The sequence below is a fragment of the Sciurus vulgaris genome, assembly GCF_902686455.1.
Source record: "Sciurus vulgaris genome assembly, chromosome: 6".
NCBI classification, from domain to species: domain Eukaryota; kingdom Metazoa; phylum Chordata; class Mammalia; order Rodentia; family Sciuridae; genus Sciurus; species Sciurus vulgaris.
The window spans coordinates 163412905-163434026 of record NC_136466.1 but is presented as its reverse complement, the minus strand read 5'-3'; the positions used below and the strand labels follow the sequence as shown (position 1 = coordinate 163434026).

Below are 21122 nucleotides of genomic sequence, written 5' to 3'. Positions count from 1 at the left end.
TCTTACTCTGCACAAAACTCAATGCAAAGTGGATCAAGGACCTAGGAATTAAACCAGAGACACTACACATACTAGAAGAAAATGTAGGCCCAACTCTTAATCATGCCAGCTTATGGACTGACTTCTTCAAAAAGACTCCTAAAAGTGCAAGAAGTAAAATCAAAAATCAATAAATGGGATGGTATCAAACTAAAGTTTCTTCACAGCAAAGGAAACAATGAAGAACGTGGAGAGCCTACAGAATGGGAAAATAAATCTTTACCACACACACCTCAGATATATCATTAACTCCAGGATATATAAAGAACTCAAAAACGCTATCACCACAAAAACAAATTAGCCATTCAACAAATGGGCAAAGGAACTGAACAGGCATTTCACAGAAGAAATACGATTGGTCAACAAATATATGGAAAAATGTTCAACATCTCTAACAATTGGAGAAATGCTAATCAAAACTAAGACTTCATCTCACTCCAGTCGGAATGGCAGTTATCAAGAATGTGGGGCAGTTGGCAAGGATGTGGGGGAAATGGTTCATTCATATGTTGCTGGTGGGACTGCAAATTGGTGAAACCACTCTAGAAAGCAGTGTGAAGATTCCTCAGAAAGCATGGAATGGAACCACCATTTGACCCAGCTATCCCACTCCTTGGTTCATACCCAAAGGATTGAAAATCAACATACTACAGTGACACAGCCCTATCAATGTTTGTAGCAGCTCAACTCACAATAGTTAAGCTATGGAATACACCTAATGAGTTTCATTGGTAGATCTTTGAGAGGTAAGCACCTATTAGTATTTTATGACTCAGAAACATCTTAAGACTCTTTAGTGGCTCCAACAATTCTTAGAAAATTCTCTCATTTGATCACTGGGAACCAAAATTTGTCTCCGCAATGTGGTGATGTTGCTGCCAAATTTCTCTTCAATGGCACAGCATCCGTTTTTTGGTGCATAAATGAAATGACAAAGAAACACCACCTTCTCACAAGCAGTGACTGGGGGTGTAGAGTTGAGGCTTTTATGCCTGCTTCCCTCGCAGTAAACCACAAATTCCAGTCGTTTTGGGATTACTGTCATGTTTTTATTATAAGACAAAAATGACAGACCCTTCAACTCTCTAGGATCTACCACATATTTAAGTGCCAAATAAATATTTCCCAGATAAACAAAATGACAGTTGGGCAATAGATACTTATTTGCAAAGTACTTTGCAAGATGCTGAGTGATACAGGCAGGAAAGAAGCAGGTACAAAATGGATTTGGGTATGGAATCTACTGACTGTTTAGTGTCTAGTAAAAGGGTTGAAAGCTATACTGTACTCACTAGAACACAAAGTAACATGTGGATGGCATCAAGAGAAGCATAAATGAATCTTAAAGTTGACTTCTTTCTAGTCATTACAGGTGGGAGAAAGCGCATGTGCTAACTCACCAAAAGGCAAATGCTGCAGTGAATTCAGTTTAATTGGAGTGAAGGGCCAGGCTGAGTATCAGGCAAATTGGAAGTTTGACTGAAGTACTCCACAGGGGTCCTCTCTATGGAATGCAATGCACCCTTTCAGCTACTTCCTAGGAAAATGTACTGAACTCTTTGAATCATGAACAGTAACAAAACTAACGAAATTTAACCATCTTTGACATTTCAGGATCGACAGAGTAAACGTGTATCTTTTACTATATTGCCCTGCCAGCAGGTTAGTTTGCCTGTGGGTAAATGTCCCTGTCAGTGCTGAGATTTTCCATAATTAGATGGACACAGTGACATCCTCTGGGATGGTGGGCACAAAGAGCTGCTATAGGCTCTTGCACTTCATTCCCTTTGTAACAATCTTTCCATCTTCAGTGCATAGGTTTTGGATATCTTCACTATCTCCATAGATGACTTTGTGATTGTCCCATCTACTGGTGGCTAATAGAAGCTTGAAGGGGCCACAGGGCTGACTGGCATCAGGTAAGAGGGAGTTACTCTTGCAACTGTCCCCAAATACCTTGGCCTAATAGTCTAACTATGTGTATAATAAGAGTTATGTTTTTACTCTGCTTCAGCTTCAGGATGATTCATCAAAGGATGCAGAACAAGAAATATAGTCCATTTGGATAAAGAGGAGTGAACTGTTAATCAGAGGGCTAAGTAAATAATTTAAGATTACTCAGTGATTTAGCAGAAAAAAAAAAATACAGTAACAGCTAGCCCAGAGTTCTTTTCCATTCTTGAGAAGGTATTTAATATGTGTACACTGGTCAACCTTTATATTACATCTGCAAAATGTATATCCCTGGGAATAACAGTAAAAACAAGAACACTCAATGTATTTAGATTCACATGGGACATTGGAATCTGATTTATTATTCATTTCTTATAATAAGTTGCATTGCAATTTAAAAAAAGATACTCTATTAATGTAGCTTCATGAGGTGAACATTTCAGTCTGATCTGATCTCAGATCAGCTTCAAAAGACTTCCTTTAAAACTCTCTTCAAGCTGTGCAGGTTTCTGTGCCTTTTTACTCCATTATCATCATTTCTTAAATTTCTGAAGTTCCTCCTCTGGGAATAAATTAAGTGCAGCCTAACAAGGCATACACCCATGCTTGCTTCCTGAGAATCAGATGAGGCCGTGCAGGAATGAAATGTTGATGGTGGTGCCACTGTTTGAACAGTTTATTTTGAAGCAAAAATGAACTGTGACCCACAGATTCCTTCCATGACCATCATCCTTCCACATCTCCCCAATATGTGGAAGCATCTTAATGAATGTGCATTACCAAGTTTGCAGGCTTATTTTCAGTCATAGAGAACAGTGTACCAGATGTTCCTGGTACACTGAATTTGTCACACTGTAGACAAGCTAATATCATTATGTGAGACCACAGGGGGAAAAATAAAAGATTCACATTTAATCCATATTAACTGCCAGGAGACCCATCAAGGCATCAAGGCAGTTGGGCTAGCTCATGATACAGCAGCTTCTGGCAAATTAGCAGCCCATAACAACTTAGTTATAATGAGCTGCAAGATCTTACACCATAAGCTCAACTCCATTAAAGTGAATTCAAGTACATGAAATCATGTACCAAGTATAACCTTAGCATCTGTCTATGCTTAGCCAATATTTTGTTTATGCCATTGTAGGAAAAGCCAAATTATCCTTGGGTCCCCTGAAACCAGAGAGAGTGAAATTTCCATCAGCTGCAGTGTTACCTGATGGAGAGGGCAGGGCTGATCAGCATTAGCCTCCCCGGCTACAGAGTCGGGCGGCAGCTGCTTCATATATATCAGGCCAGCTTTCCCTACACAATTTTCCCCTTGTTATTCAAGTGGGAAAAGGAATAGGCTAGTCAGAAATTAAATAGTCAACAAGATTTGGTATCTGATAAATACTGTAGAACTTGCAATTATTCAGAAGAAGTAACTTACTCTACCCCCACTCACTCAGGATTTTGATACACTTCAGCTACTTTTTCTTTCCATAAAGCAATGTCCTCCTTCCCTTCCCAAAGTAAAGTGAATACTCTTTAGAGACTCAGGAAACAGTATCCTTGCTATTAAAACATATTTCTGTTTTAAAGATGAGGACACAGAGGACAGAATATACATGGTCAACCAATTGCTGAGTGGGGAAGTAGACATTCAAATATCCAGAAAGATATATCTTCCATGGAATGGTTTGTATAGGATGAATAAATAAAAACTTATCTGAATTGTCTAATTTTCCTATTCCTTTTCTGTCTTAAAACAGCAGATATACAGGAATGACTTAGTGTTTTCAAAAATCACAACTTGCTTACAGAAACCTCAGTATGCAGAAAACATTATAATGGGCTTTCAGATTTTTACCCAACTATAAACTTCATCGAGTTCTAATCAATCTAAACACTGTACCTTAAAAGTCTCACAGGGAAAACATTTGGCCTTTGATTTTTGGGGATTGGCTTATTTCACTTAGCATGATATTCTCCAATTCCACCCATTTACCTGCAAATGCCATAATTTTGTTCTTTTTTATGATTGAATAATATTCCTTTGTGTGTGTGTGTGTGTGTGTATATATATATATCCATTCTTTATTCATCTGTTGAAGGGCATCTAAGTTGGTTCCACAATCTAGCTATTGTGAATGAATGTTTTCCCTAATAAGTGGATGATGATACATAATGGGGGTGGTGGGTGGGGGTAAGAGAAGAATGGAGGAACTTTAGATTATGTAGAGGGAAATGAGAGGGGGGAGAGGATAGGGGCATGAAAGCTGGTGGAATGGGACAGACGTCATTACCGTATGTACATGTATGATGGCATGAGTGGTGTGAATCTATATCATGCACAACCATAGAAACAAAATTATGTACCCCAATTTGTGTACAGTGAATCAAAATGCACTATGCAAAAATAAAATTAAAAAATTTAAAAAGTCTCACGGGATTTGTTCTATGTGGATGGGGTCTAGAAGGTCCCTCACCTCCTTCCCAAGTCAGCCTCTTGGGCAGTCCCTGAGTGACAACTACCAGGAACAGCAGCTCTAACTCAGATGCACAGCACTCCCCTGGCCATCGAAATCACCATATGCCTCCTCAGAAACATCTAGTAATCGATCTGAACTGCTGTTCTAGTCTGTCATTTGATTCGCCAAAGCATTGCACTGACTCTTTCATCAACAGAAGCTACTACTCACTATTTGAAAACCACATCTCTTTTATGATTTAGACAGGAGCACTTTAGGAGGGTCTGGTCCTTGTTTTGGAGGTTTCTGGTTCTGAACAGAGCTCTCCACATCACTCTTGTTTGCTGATGACCTCTCCTTCCCTACAGTATCCATTTCCTCAATTGATACCTTTGGGCCTACAGACAAAGCTGGACATAGAGTCTCTGTGTCTATGTTTTTGTTTTTATTTCATATTTTCAACAATATATGTTTTTTGAAACCTAATTCTATATCCAAGGGATGCATATTGTTGTGTTCTATAAGCTTACTTTGAAGACATAATTCAATTTTTGACCATAGTTTTGAGTAGAAAGTACAGTGTTGAATGCCTTACTATAAACTCCTTTTCAATGATTCAGTAAACAGGTATCCATCAGCACCTGACTTGGGAAGTTCCTTAGCACCTACAGAGTGCAACAAGGTATCAGCGTTGTCTCACTAGCTCCCTATCTGCAGAAAGACTGGGGTCTTGTGCTCATTTGCAAATGAAAAATAATTCCTCACAACCGTATGATCCTCTTCAGTGACCCCAACTCCATTTATAATCAAGACGAAGGTCTTACCAGCATGTACGGCTAAGCTTCATACATAACCTATCTCCCCTATCAAGTTCTGAATCTGACTGTTAATGCCCTGGAGTATGCTGAAGAGTGCAGCTCTTAGTTGGCGGCAGTAGTCTCTTTCAAAGTAGGTGCACAAGACGATCCTGTGGGGTGTGGTGAGTAAAGATTTGAACTCACACTTAAATGTACTGTTCTCCTCTTTTAAACACTGGATTTTGAAAAATTTTCTGACATATAAATTTTGATACAGTGACAAATTTATATTGTGTAGAAATAAATTGAATATAATAGATGATTTTGCTCAAAAGACTCCAGGGTAGTGAAGTTAGCACAGCTGGAGACTGCTGGATGAGAGACTCCCAGGCTGGTCCATGATGCAGATGAGGACCCACCTCGGTCTCTCTGCTCCACAGTGTGGGGTATACCTCTAACCTTGCACTGGGAAGCTCCTGAGAGACAATAAAGTCCTCTTCATTTATAAGGGATCACAGAGCTGAAGCATTTAATTCTGCAGTTATGGAAACTGAGGTGGAAAGGGATTAAGTGAATAGACTGAGCAGCTGTAAAGCCCAATGGGGACAGAACCAGGAGAAAGCAAATAAGATGAAGTTCATACCAGCACTGGACCTGATTCTAGTCCTCTGCTCTTTCTCAAAATACTCCAATAAGAAAGTAAACAAATAATCCAAAGCAGAAAACACAAAGAGAAAGAAAAGAAAAGGAAGGAACTGGAGGCAGTAGCCAGTGAACTAGGTCTTCTGGCGCCACACTTGTGCTGATGGATTTTCTGGTGAGAGCGTCAGGCAGGTGCAGTCGAAGCTCCACAAAAGCCAGAGGCTGCTTCATGCAGAGCAGCCATGGAATCTGAAACCCCTTTAGAATCTGCCTTTGAAAATGGCAAATATTCTCACTGGCCTAAGATGAAAGACATACTATCAAAAAGGTGTACAGGAGAGGAACATCCACTCCTAACCTGGGTCCAGTAGAAAGTTCTAGAGCTGGAAAAGGACAAAGCCAGACACTTTATACATCACAGTGTGCCTGTGCCACAGTGATGAGAGTATCACTGTCATTGTGAAAAACAGAGCAGCATACTGGATGCACACACACGTCCTTAAGCTCACACACCGGAGGGGAGAGCCCTGGGGCCGGCGCAGGAAGCCAGGCCTCTGGCTCTCCTTCCCACACTCCTTCTACACCCCCATGGTATTTCATGCCTGGTTAAATACACTAAGAATCTCATCTCCAATGAAAACCTCACACATTCTCAAACTTTCTTGAACGCACTATTGTCACCTATAAACAAGGTTGACAATAAAGTTCCCTGGATTCCTATTAAAAGCGAAAGTGAACAATAAGGTCTTAGATGAAATTGGTAGTGAGACACTTGTCTGGTCTCCTTGGGATGATAAAGCCCATCTGAAACCATGATGCTCTGTACTCCTGGGCTGCTTTTCTTCAGAAAGAAGGGGGGGTGACCGTGATAATCATTGATTTATCTCTGGATCCCCACTGGGACAGCAGGACTATGTCCTCTCTCTATACCTGGCTTTTGGAAGAGCAGCTGGCAAACGAGTTCAGCAAAGAGTGATGTACAATACCTATGCTATGCCCCTGAACTAAAAATATTCTTCTGAGGAGTTTTGAAGATATGAAGCACCACAGACTTGATGAATAAAGTGAAAATGATAAACGAGAGAGCAAATGAAAATTAAGTAATACAACAGCTGTGAAAGCAAAGGGGAGAGGGGAAGGAAGTGGACAGAGATATGAGGAGGACATCTTAAGATGTGGTGTAGAATCAGCGGAGGAGGGAGAACAGGGGGAGGGAGGAGGGGAGGGGAAGGGGCATGAGATTGAAATCAAATTCTTTGCACAATGATTTTGTCAAAATGAACTCAACTACTATGTATAATTATAAGGCTCAAAAAAAAAAAAAAAAAAGAAAAAAAAAAAAACTTTGGGGGCAAAAATAACAAATGGCCCATCTTAGCCAAGAATCTTGATTGTTAGTGTTCAACACTTTTTGGTACCATTGCTACAAACTTGAAATTATATCAAAATAAATTTTGAAAAACAAGGAATGCCTCTTTAAAGTTCAAAGAATAAAACTGTGATCAAAGTTCAAAAAACAACAACAACAAAAGATTCAGCCGTGAAGAGTGCGGCTAGCAAGCTCTTCCATGTTCATGCACAAACACTGAATACAGCCATGGCAGAAGGCAGAGAGGGGGCCCGGCCAAATCCAAGGCTGAAACTAGTCACATGCCCATCGACCCCTCCAAGCCCTCTTCACCTTGAACCCATCACTCACACTAGTCTCTGGGGTAACCTGCCTGTCTCCAGGTTCTGTCCTGCTCCCATCTCCCTGCAGAGAGCTCTCAGGTCGTCCTTGACTGTGTCTCTCCACCTCCCTCATGGTCAGGTGGTTCTGAATGCTCAGTGCATCCCCCTCACAGGACAGGTGGTTTTGTAACACTACTAGAAACGCAGAGGTCCAGCTGCAGGCTTGGACATTGCCAGGAAGCTGCACTTATGACAGTGGCCCTGGTGATCCTGATAAGGGTAGGTCCCCATCATCCATTACCAATCCCTGGGCTCTAGACCCTGTGGGATTCCAAAAAGGAACACGTAGATCCAGGAATCAAGTGTCCGCAGGACAAGGGAAAGGGACCTGAGCACCTATGTGGAAGTGAGCAGCAAACCCAATAGAATGAGGGGCAGGCACCGAGCAGGAAGTCTGCGAACAGGCAAGGGCCAATGACGGGCTGCTTAAATCTCAGTGAAGTGGTTCCACTGACCGGTGCCACTGTATCGAAGGCTGAAGCAAGGTGAGTGTCACAGTTGAGCACACCTGAGTTCAAAATCTTGCACCAATTTATATCTATGATCTTGGAAATATAATGCAATGACATCATTACTCAGTTTAATGTTTCATATCTATAATAATGTCTAAGACATTGGGTCCTTCATATGATTTAATTAGATATCACATGTAATCAGAACCACACAGGATGTGCTCAATAATTTTATCAATTACTATTTCAGACCAATAACAAAATTAAAGCAGGGGTCATGTTTATACATTTTTAAATGAAGAAATAAAATGTTTCTGTTTAATTTTACAGAGCCAGAGATAAGTTCCTAAATAAAAACTACATGGCATTTGGCCAATCTATGTGCATTATTTTTGCCAAATATATGTCCAAATATACATACATCTATGTGAGTCTGCAAATTCATGTCAGGACCAGGACGGCACTGGCAGACTGGACCAGTGCCACCTCCCAGTGCTGTGCAAGACCCTGAGGGTGGCAGGGCCAAGTGGGCAGGCCACCAGAGGGCCTGTGATTCCAAAGACACAGCTCCACTCTTGACTCAGAGTCCCCCTCTTTAATTCTTTTCCATTTCCACCACTGTATTTAAGGTTTGCAGTTTGGGGAACAAGTACTCCACAGTAATATATATGCAGTTAATCCCAACCTCAGCCACTAAATTTAATTACATTTAACATTTCAATGCTGAATAGAGTATCTCTTAAAGAAATTCTATTAATGCTGACGAAAATTTCTAGAAACTGGTTCAGAAGAGCATGAGGGTATTTTTTCTTTAATTTCTAAATTTTTTTTGTTCTAATTAGTTATACATGACAGTAGAATGCATTTATACATATTTATAGAAAAAATGAGGTGACATACAAGAAAGTAACGGAGAAGGAGCCTGTGATGAATGTGGGGACCATGTAGTAAATAACCACCTTCATAGTGGCTCCCCCTGCAGGAACAAGCTCGCCAATGTCACAGCACAGGGGAAAACAGGAGCTGAGGCTTCGCGGCTAATAGTAATCTATTTGCTTTGTCCTAAAACAATCAGACAGTGGACCAACAGTCAAAATTGTCTTTCCTTCTTTAAAAAAGAGCTAGAAATTCTTTTGTAACCTAGGTTCAATATATATATATAAATATATATATATATCCAATATATATATATATATCTTTTTTTTTTTTTTTTTTTTTTGCTAGGGAAGGTGACTCTTATCTCTGGAAAACATTTACGACCTGGTGAAGGGTACACATAATTAGCCACAATGCAGTGTTTATTAAATTTTTAGGACTTGCAGAGTATATTTTAAAAATCGTATGTGCTGAGTCTAATTAAATGTAGTATGAACTCAATGGTTAGAAGCAGGTGACTTGATTCACAAATGATGAAACACACCCACTGTTATTATACTTTATAGATAAGCACTGGCATTAGATCTGACCAAAAAAAAAAAAAAAAAAAAAAAGAACCAATCAAATAGCATCACAAACAGGATTAATATTAGTATTTAACAGCAATTCTTAGTATTCTAAGGATTTTACATTTGGTTTTGGTTTTGAGTAGAACTTAAACAGAACTGCTAGTTAAATAAGATCACCTACATAATTGAGGACATTGAACCATTTTTCTCATGTTAATGAGGTTGGAAAGTGATTTAATATCTCAGAGATTATAAATACTTCTTTTTGTGTTCTTCTAATACTTTGGAGAATCTACCGATAAGCCACATAAACTTGGAAAACGAAGCTGTGAAATTAGAGTAACAGTCAGGTGTTTCATGATGAAGAAACAGGAAAAGAGAAGCCAAAGGCATCCAGACAGATGGGAGAGGGGCTGCGATCCCAGGTGTTTCCACTCGGGGTCATCAGATGTCACCTAACATCATAAGAAATCCTCAGCTACCACTCCTCCATGACACAGGAGACCTGGCTAAGAGCGTTGGTACATAAGTGACTATGTAGACACACAATTGGAAATGGTCACTTTAAATTGATCAGGTGACATCTGAGCGGATGGAAAAATGAAGTAGGGAGGCACATGCATACCTGTGCTGGGAACTGTGGGAGAAAAACAGGATCTGGGATGGCGGTTCAAGCAAAAGTAAGCAGCAAACACTAAAGCGAAGGGCTGAGAGCGTGTTCCAGGGGAGGCAAGGAGATTCCCAGGCTTGAGCAGACGACAGGGGCGGGGGATCTTAGGAGATGTGGGAGAGGACAAGGGCAGGAGGCAGATCATGGAGGCCCTTACTGGCCATAGAAGGACTTTGACTTTTACTCTGTTTAGAAGAGTAACATGATTTGACCTGCATTTTTGTAGGACTGCTTTGGCTACTATCAGGAACTAATCTTTATAGACATGGTTATTTTGTCCAAATAACTTTCTTAATCTTTGTTAAGTGGAAAGGATGAAATAAAGACTGAAAAGTACTATATAAACTCTCCCACTATTCACCCTCTGCTTGGCCATGCTGACATTAGTGCAATTATTTTATCACGTCACAGTTACTAGTTAACACATCTGGATCCCTGCCAGGCTGCTGCGTTCCTGAGCTCTCCAGGGAATACCTCTTTCCATTTCTGCACACGGAGTGTGGTCATATGATGTTTAACACATAGGAGAGAATCCAAAATATTTATCAAATACAAGGTACTGCAAACTACAATGATAAAAAGTCTACAGACAGAATTCTAAATCGGAATTCATGTGCTAATAAGCCTCTTGGAGAAACACAGCATAAACATATCCTTATTCATAAGCCATTTGAAGCGGAACATTTTGTCAAACTTATTAGTTAGGATTATGCAACTCAGCAGACTTGGACCATTTGGATCAAACCTGGTATTGCCTTGGCATATGCATTTTTTTAAACAATCGAAACTATTTTTCTCTCATTCTTGATTTTGTGCTTAGAAGTAAAATAGCCTAGAAAGCATTTTGCAACTTGGCATTTGGAAATCTTCACAGTATATTTTCTTTTTGAATCACATTGTTTGACTCTTTGCTTATGTTTTAAGATGCTATCTAAAAAGATGGAACAATAGAATGAAAATGGCCAAATTATGCTATGGACCTATATGAATATACGACAGTCAATTTCACTGTTATATCTACAAAGCACCAGTTTAAAAAAACTTTGAGTAAATAGAAGGAAGACCAGTAAACTAGAAGAAGGGGAACAGAACAGGGAAGAAGGCAGGGAAAAAAGAAGTATACTGGGACTGAAGTGGAACAAATTATATTCCGCCCATGTCTGACCATGTCTCAATGAGCTCCAATGTCATGTATAACTACCATGAACTAATAAAGCCACTAAAAAGAACTGTTTGCTGTATTTTCAGGTATATATGACTGATGAAAACCTGAATTTAAAAAAATTAAAATGGTTAGAATTTCCATCTTACATAGGAAATTTGTATTTTCTGACACGGGGTAATAGTGAATCAAGTCATCTAATTAGTTAAAATTTTAAAAGTTCTATTTGAGTCACATGAATGTATTGTGTCCTACAGTTTATAGATTCAATGTCACTTAAATATTTTACACAGATATTCCAAAAAGTGTGAATCCGTAGATATGATTTACCTAAAGTGAAGTTTCACAGTCATTTACTCTTATATTTAGATAATACTATATAATAATATAACAATTTATATGGAAAATACTTCCAAAGATTAAACTTTTCTTAAACCACTATTCTTAATCTATACCATTAATATTCACTGACATTTATTAGAAATAAAAGATTTCTTAGCTTTAAAATGTATGAGTAGCATAATCTTTTAACTTTTAATTAATTTAAATGAAATATTTAGTAAGAGGCAACAGTAGAGTACATGCAAGCTTTCTTACTAAAAAGCATACCCAGACTAGGCAATGAAAATATTAAAACACATAAAAATTTGTTTCTGATAAAAAAATAAAGCATTTTAAAGAAAATATGGTCATTCTTTGTACTTAACATCTGAGTTCTGAATACTTCAAATATTAACCAAGTAGAAGTTGAATCTCGTGATTTTCATAATTAAGTTGAAAATAATTCTGTCACTATTATTACCCATTTCAAAGCACCTTAGTTTTAAAGGTAAAGATCTAGAGATTTTCAAGGCATTCCATTTTATTGTACTCACAATTGTACAGTGCATACCTATGTTGCAAATGTATGATGATCTACTGTACAATTCCCATACACAGACTGTCATCTTGTTTAAAATCTAGCCTTCCTCCATCGACCGTTTCTCTGATCTGTTCACAAACACTTTCTAACTACAGTGGCGCACGGGTGGAATCTGTGGAGCTGTGATCAGTTTTGGTCAACTGTTCTTCCGTGAGTTATTTGAATAAAGCAATCTGGAAACATAAGGACGGTAAAGGTTTTGTGTAATTATGGGATGTGTGCAGCTCGTCCACACCTGTATGGTTTAGCATGATCAAAACATGGCAATTATCGTTTTCTAGCTGCAATGCAAATCTTATCACTGAGAACCAAATACTCTCAGGAAAGGGAACGCAATACAATTTAGCTTTTAATATATTGAATTTTACACTTACTTAGTGACACTAGTAGGGTGAGGCTAGTGCTTTATTCTCTGGGAGTAATTTCCTTCTGGGTGGGATTATTCATTTAACTGTGCACCAAAGGGAAAATAAAAACCCATAGTTTTCAAATCAACTCTGACTTAATTCCTACTGAATTGCAATGACTCTTTGGTGGATAATCATAACTTTCATAAAATCTAAAGTACACACTAAGTTTTACTAAAAACAATTATTAAACATACACAGTGGTTAGTTTTTAAGGAAACGGTATCTCAGTAACCTTGATCGCCACTTTCTGTTTAATTCAGTTATTTGGCATTTACAATTTCAATGTTCAGACACTGACTAAACTAAAACCATTACAAACAACAACAATAATGAAAACATTAGGAACCCAGATACGGTTAGTTTTCACTTTCTTTTACCTTTGCTGTACCTTTGGAAATAAATGGTCCTTAAACACTTGGAAACTGTGGTCTAGGCCAACAAGTCGACTAGTTCCAGAGATGGGAAGGGTCACTCTGCCCTCCTTCCCCAGGCCGCAGGGTGCAGGCAGGGGCAGGTCTCCAGGCTTCCACCCACCTGCTCCTCCCGCCCAGAACCGCAGCTAAAAGGAACACAGAAGCACTCAAAAACCAGGAAAGGAGTGAAGAACAGCCTCAAAAAAGTCAGGAGGCCAAATTATCATAGTTTAATTTCTGCTTTCACTTGCAAACAGTTTAAGAGAAAGCAAAGCAAGACACATCCCAGATACCACAAGCCTAGTGGCTGCCTTCTTAGAAGAGAGGAGAATAGAGTTCAGCCAGGCACAAAGGTCTCCATGGCAACCGTGAATTTAGACCCCCACCAGCATTATTTATGCAACATTTCATCACAAAAGGACCCTCCCACTAGCCTGCCTAGCAAATTCTAGTTTTCTAATCGTCCATTCCTTCACCCTAGATTTGTATCTGGATTCTTAGTTATCCCTATCTCAACACAAGAAAACAACAAAGTGCAGAGACCATAAAAAGACTCTCAAACTAACTCCAGACTGTCTCCTTGGTGAATGAGAAAGCGAGACCTCGCCTCAAGATGTTCTGAATTCATATTAAAGTCACTCCAGTTTTCATTTCAAAGAAGGGCCACTGATAGACTCAAGTTTGTTCTAATTAATTCTATTTTGAAATGAAAGTGCAATTTTAAAGGAATATAAAATTTACAGAATCGTAGAAATTCAACAGGCTCACAGAAAAGAGAAACTGCATAGACACTGATTTTGAGGCCGATTTTATTTATATACATGCCCTCACCCCCTAGCTATCGAAACAACTTGGAGTCTTTTACCTGATTCTCTAGCTTTTAGTCACAGCTTCCAAAACATAAATTCAGCAAAGTATTTTAAACTTTTTATTGAACCGTGTATCAACTGTACCCCGGGTCCACATGCTATAATTAGAAGACCCAGGGAAAGTTACTGAAAAGACAGAAATGTAATTAGGTTGCTATGAGTATTATTATAAGATATCTGTGCAAGTCTGTCAATTCTAAAACAATACACACATAAGCCATTAGGATAAAATCTGATGCTGCTGAAAGGGAACACAGAATCCTCACTTGAAAAGTGGAGTGAATAGTATCGGCTCAAATAAGAACTAAACAAATTACTTTTTAAAATGAGGTTTTGATTTTTAAAACAACATAAACTTAATGAAAATTTAAAGTTGTGATGTAGATCAGTGATAGAGCATCTGCTTAGCACACAAAGACATGGGCTTGATCCCTACCTTTGAAAAAAAAAATCAAACTGTACATACTTTTATAAAATAAGCATTCATAAGTACGCTTTTATAAAGTATGGGGTACTTCTTATTGTACAGATTCTCAACACCAACCTCTGTATCCTCTTAATACAACTGCATATCTAGACCTAAATCATTCACCCTGACTTAGGTCTTGAATATGATGTCTTTATGACAATTTTGCAAGAAATGTTCGTGGGTGATGATATTTTCTGTAAGCGCATATTGGAGATGATTTCCTGCTGCCTTCAAAGTAGGCAAATGTCCCTATTCTGAAAACTCAGGAGGCATCGCTCACCTGGAAGGGAATGTCCCTGGTACCTGGAAGCTTGGCTCACCCCCTTCTCTGTGAAGGCCTTCCTTAAATTGTGTATATGAACACAAAATACATACAAAATTCAAAGAATACAATTTTTCTGTCATACATTTCTTTCCTTCTAATTTTGGAGAAACTGCAAATGATTTCTGACACTGAATGAACACCTTCTGACACTCAAACTTGCAGGAGAGAATTAGAAAGCTACCCTGATATTTCCCTCTCCTAGGAAAGTTACTGACCCAGGTAGAAAGTGTTGTGGAAAGAATAGTCATCCCATATTTTGCCCCTGTCAGTTCTCTTCTATATTATCCTCTTCTTTTTAGTTGCTTCTACCTCATCTTTTCTCTCGTCTGCCGTTTCCCTCACAGGTACGTTGCTCTGGTACCATCTAGTCTTCTGACGCTTCTCATGTGGTTCCAAAACAGCTACTTCTTCCTTTTCTCCTGTATTGTTCCAAGAGTGTGGCCATTTCATTGTTATTCTTCTTAAACCCTGTTTGTCTTATGATATATGCCTTCACTTCACCTTTTTTCATGATTTTAAATTTTGTCACACTATAAAAAAAAGAACACGATTTATTTTCTTTCACAATACATGGGGTGGTTTTTTTTTTTTTTAGAGTCACACTTTTTTGACCTTTTGTATGTCATTCTTGCATTACTTTCTTTTCTTTCTGATTTGTTCCTTACTTTTTTTTTTTTTTTCTTTTGTGATAGCATCGACCAACTGTCTTATCTTGAATTTTTGGTATACTACTTATTTTTGAATTATGGGAAACTTACCTTGGCCTGACCTTCCTTGCTAATACCAGGAAGGAAGGGTGCTGAGTGAGGAAGGTGAGGGTCCAGTCTCCTCACTCTAGCTTAGGCTGGGCTCCCTCTCTCTCCTTGCCCCTCACGTCTTCAGAGCCTCGTGCTCCAGTTGAGAATTCTGGTTAGAAACCAAACTTACTTCCTCTTCCTCTTCCTTCCCCCCTCCCTTTCTCCTTCTTCTTTTCCTCCTCCTTCTCTTCTCCTTTCTGAATTAAATGTGCACGTGTAATGTGTAGTAGAACATATATTTAGCACATGTAAGGTCCTGGGTCTGATCCCCAGAACCAAAATAAATCTTTGCAAATTAAGAATAGAGTGGAATCTCCTCAGTGCAATAATGACAAAATAAGTGCCTAAAAAGTGTGATTGGAGTTAAGTATTAAAACTCTTGATGAGAATGAGGTATCATTCACTGGTATCACCTTGATTTAATATTGTCCTGAAGGTCTTAGGCAATAAAGACAAAATGCTATTGAGCAAATACAAACATTTCCTTTCCATATTAAGGGAATTAAAACAACAATAGTATTTATAATATCAGAGAACATTCAGTATCCAGGAATAAATCTGTAAGAGTGGAATATGACTAAGCACTACATAACACTGTTGAAATTAAAGCACAGCTAAGTCAGAGGAAAGAAATATTTACAGTCTGGCAGATTCAATCTCAAGGATTTCAACTTAATTGTATTAATTGATAGATTTAACACAATTCTGATCAAAATCTCACCATGTATTTTCTGTGGGGAAGGAGAGGCTAAACTAATGAGTAGTGGATTCCAAAATTCATTTAAAACACAGGGGCCGAGAAGAGCAAACAGTTTGGAAGGAAAAGAACAAATGTGGATCTTGAAACCTGCAATCCTTAAGACCATGTGGTATCTGCACAAGGAGAGAGAAACACAGTGTAGGACAGGAGAGAATCCAGACCCAAGCCAGGCATGCACTGGTTTAGGAGACACGGCACAGCATGCAGAGGGACCCCCATCCCCAAAATGTTCAGAAGGGTCATCCCACCGGAGTGCCCATGTAGATGTGAAATGAAACGCTGGGAAAGTGAAGTGTGCAACACACGTGTGGCTTTGGAGCAGGCATGGCATCCTCTGAGGACAGGAAATGTCCTAACCATAAAAGGAAATAACAAGTTATAAATGGGGCCATATTAAATCTGGGAAATTCTGGTCACAAAAATGCCATTTAGAAAGTGAAAGTACCCTAGTGAAAATAAACACGTTCTTCTTTTCTGTGTATGTGTATAAAGTCAGGAATATAAAATAATACCAAGCTAATAGCAACCTAAGAGCAAAAGGGGCAATATATTTGAGCAAGAACTTACAGCCAATAAATAAATGAAGTTATCATTGTCATTACTCACCAGGAAATACATATGTGTGCATATGTCATATACACATATATATAAATATTTGTATACATATATATTTTCTAACCATCATAATGGGTAGTATATATTCACCTGAGCAGTCAGAGGGAGAGAATGATGAAAATTGGCAAGTATCAGGTGTCAGCAAAACTTACAAAAACTATAAGTGGGAATGTAAAATGATAAATAAGATGTTTGTCAGTGTCTTCAAAATTCCTTATGTACATATTGTACCTGTCAAAAATTGTACTATTAGGTATTTACAGAACAGAACTGTGCTCACAAGGACCAGACAGCAATTGCCATTATGCTCAATAAGCCCCAACTGCACAGTACTGGATGTCCAGCAACTAGAGTGGACATGTATGTGACCATATATATATATATATATATATGTATATATATACATATATATATATATATATATATTATATGCACTGGTTTAGGAGACAGGGTACAGCAGTGCAGGGGGACTGCATCCCCAAAATGTACAGAAGGGTCATCCCATCAGAGTGCACATACAGACACACACACACACACACACACAAAACACACACTCAGTGAAATATTACCCAGCAAAGGAAATGAGCCATCAGTCAGCTCAGTGATGTGACTGGATCTCCACCCACAATAGCGAGTGAGCTGAACTTGATGACATACGTTCCTTCTGTGTATAAATTATACTTTTAAAAAGTCCCAAATTATTTTCAACCCTAGATATTTATAAGATATAATAAGCATGTTCATAAGAAAATAGGGAAATTATTTATATCTATCTATCTATATATATTAAATATTCTTCACGAAAAAATGCATTTTAACCAGAATTTTCTGGCAATATTTTTTCCAGTTTTATTTTTAAATAAAATAAAAGATTTTTAAGTTTTGCAAAATAAAAACAGAACTCAGGATAGATGAATCACTGTTTTAAATAGTTATGATTAATTTTATAAAAATTCACTGTGCCATGGCCCTTTTGGGAAAAGAAAGAGAGCAAGCAGTCTGTATTTAATTTCTTATTCACTTTTCTTTATTAACATTGGTAAGTCGGAAGAATAAGTAGCTCTAAAATGAAAAGCTATAACATCGTAAATTATAAGTGGCTTTGTAGCAATTTACAAGTAACTTTAATATCAATATTTAGAATTTTTATTTAATAAACCTTGATATTTAGAAAAGCCTATTGGAAAGACTAGACTTCTGAAATTTTGTCTTCTCAAGAATCAGCATTCAGATGCAAGAGTCTGTATTCCTACTTAAAATTGCAATATGATGAGCAGCCAGATTGCTGAGTCTTCCTTCCAAGGGGCACATGATGCTCCAACACGAAGCCTCTGCTGCAAATAAATGGCTGCAAGGAGTGATCCTTTAAGGGCCAGTTGAGCTTTTTGTTTGTAGCCCAGCAGCTTTCTCTGCTGCCCGTGGCCAAAAGAGACCGTATAAGGAGGCAAAGGAAAGAAGAGAAACACCAGAGAACAGAAGTAACAAAGGCAGCTGGATGTCTACCTAGAGCCTGGCAGTGACAGCTACTGGGACAAAACCAAATGCCAGTGCTGCCTTCTGCTGCCCCAAGCTCCCGAGTCCTTGTGTTAGACCCAGAAATAGGACCCTCGGTACGTAGAGACTAGGAAGACAAACACACACACTGGCTCGTATCCATCCATCAGTGTGAACCTGAACCCTGTCTCTAGAAATACGGGATGCTCTAAGTCCTGCTCCTGATGTCCATTCTGGCCCCTGTGTGCTCTACCAGGGAATAAGCCTCTCATCTGAGACCTTACACTAGGCGAGTTACACGGTTCCTTCACTCCATCTCCAACTAATGCTCACACAATGGCAGATTAGGACCAAGTGATTACAGGGGCAGCTGTCCAGCCTGGCATGAAATTAATTTCACTCTCTTCAAAGCACCCTTGATTTTTCAGGCAGAAGGTGAAGTTGATCGTCCTGGTAATGATCGGCAAACCCCTTGGCATTCCTGATGTTGTAAAAATCAGATGATTTCACATTTCTGGCACAAATAAAATGAAGATAGGCATTCCTCAACGACCAAAATCTTCACGACCATGATTGCCAGGGAATGAATTTGGAGCATACTTATTAAAACACAATCATTAAAGGTAAAGAAACACATCAGCAATGTGCCAGCTTAATTATGAATGCCTGCCCTTTCCAAATATCAACGACCAATGGGGAATTTTTTAAAGTAGTCTCTCTCCCTTCTCCCCAACACTCCCCCACTTGCCTTAGCAGATTTCAATATTTTCAATTACAGAGGACAGTTTCCTTATGGCAAAACTGGGAGCATTTTCTGTTTATTACTGGAAGGAAAGTGTCTATCATATTTTACCCTTTTCCCTATTTCAAGCATATAGTTAAGGCACTGTCTTTGAGAAAATAACTAAGCTTATCTGATTACTGAAAGTATCACCTCTTAATCTGCAAGCATTAAGACTGACATTTGTTTCAATGTTTTTTTGCATGATTAGCTTGTATCTTTATTTGATATTCTTTTAACATTTATACAAAGTGGTGATCATGAATAATACTGGATCAAAACAGTGTGGGTCCTGTTTCTCTGGCTGGATTTAGGTATTATGTCATTGCCCTTGGCTGGAGGCACCTAAAGAATACCAATAAGAAAACGCACATGACTAAGCATTTTAAGTTCATCCCACAATGTGTTTGGCTAAGACACTAGTCAAAGAGACTACTTGAAAAATGTGTGCACGCGCACACACACACACACGCACACACATACAAACACACCCTGAGAAAACAAGAAAGCACAATTAAGATTCAAAAAATACTAGAGGGGTACATTTAAAACAAGCATGAGTAAATTTTTTGAAAATACACCACAGTTCAGTACATCCGATCACATCTACATAACTACTCCCCGCAGGAAGGGCTCTCCTTGGCCATTACCACACTCCTTACACTTGGCCTCCAACATCCTGCCCTCTAATTCCAAAGAGTTAATGTGTGCCCTGGGAAGCTGGGTGCAGAGGACAGTGGCGAAGGGTGCCCATCAAGCAGAAGGAGGATTACAGATGGATCAGCAGGCTCAACACGACTGGCATTCCTGTAATTCTGCGACATTAGTTTTATGGTTTGGATACGTGCTGTCCTCTCAAAAGTTCATGTTAAAAAATGCAGGGGTGTTCAGAGGTGAAATGATTAGATTATGAGATCTGCAACCTTACTGGTGGATTAACCATCTGATGTATTAATAACCTGAATAGACTGCTTGGTGGTGACTGTAGGCATGTGGGGCATGGCTAGAGAAGTTCATCACTGGGAATGTGCCTCTGAGGATTATATGCTGTCCCTGGCTGCTGGCGCTCTGTTTTCTGACTGCCATGAATTGAGCGGCTTTCCTCCGCCATGCCCTTCCACCCTGAGGTTCTGCATCACCATCATGGACCCAGCCTCTGAAACCATAAGCCCCAAACCACCTTCCCTCCTCTGGGTTGTTCCTGTCAGGTATCTAGGTCACAGCAATGAAAAGCTGACGAATACGTTAGTGTTCTCTTTGTGTTTTTACTTTGTCAGTAGTTTTTAAGTCTGATAACAGTAGTTAAATACTTGATCAGTGATTTTTATGAATTGTAATGTATTTGCCACATATGTTCCCGAATGCTTGAGAACAATCTCTAAGTTTGCTCGCTATCCGTGGTGCCATAGTTGCCTGTGGAGTTGGGGCGGGAGCTGTTTCAGCATGGCTAAACTACATTTTCCTCCCGATATGGTAGCACCAGGCACCAAGTCACAATAGTGATTTGCTGAAATGTTACACAGTCCTTTGAGAACTCTGAAGTCCTTCCCACAAAACTATGCAAATTCACTTATTTCTGAATACTGCCTGTAATGCAAATATCCTAAAAACAAGGTCCGTGACTGTCGGTCACAACTTACGTTGGTTCTATAAACTGACATTGCGCTATTTGAAATAAGCATTTGTTTAGAGTTGCTCACGACTTTTTAAATCTCCCAAACACTGAGCCTTCTCCCATTAAAATATGAGTACATCTGGAATGCAGTGGTTCCTTGGCATTTTCAAAACCACTCATATCATCTGATGGACTGGATGGAAAAGCTATGGCTCATTTAGCTCTGTACATTTATGCTATGATTTCTAAAATTTGCTCTAAGTTTACAATTTCCCCCAACCAATAATGTGGTTTTCTTAAATTCATAA

At 38.9% G+C, this 21122-nt stretch overlaps 1 protein-coding gene across 5 annotated transcripts in view; it reads right to left on the bottom strand.

The window, feature by feature from the left end:
* CTNND2 (catenin delta 2) overlaps positions 1-21122 on the bottom strand; it is a 904448-nt gene that overhangs the window by 608750 nt on the left and 274576 nt on the right. Inside the window, exon 1 of one of the 5 annotated variants that reach the window (XM_079145295.1) lies at positions 13054-13316. The exons of 3 other annotated variants lie outside the window; for them this stretch is intronic. The gene's annotated coding sequence lies outside the window, so the exon portion shown is untranslated. Of the gene's footprint in view, positions 1-13053; positions 13317-21122 lie in introns of those variants that run through there. One more of the 5 variants, XM_079145297.1, reaches the window with a different exon arrangement.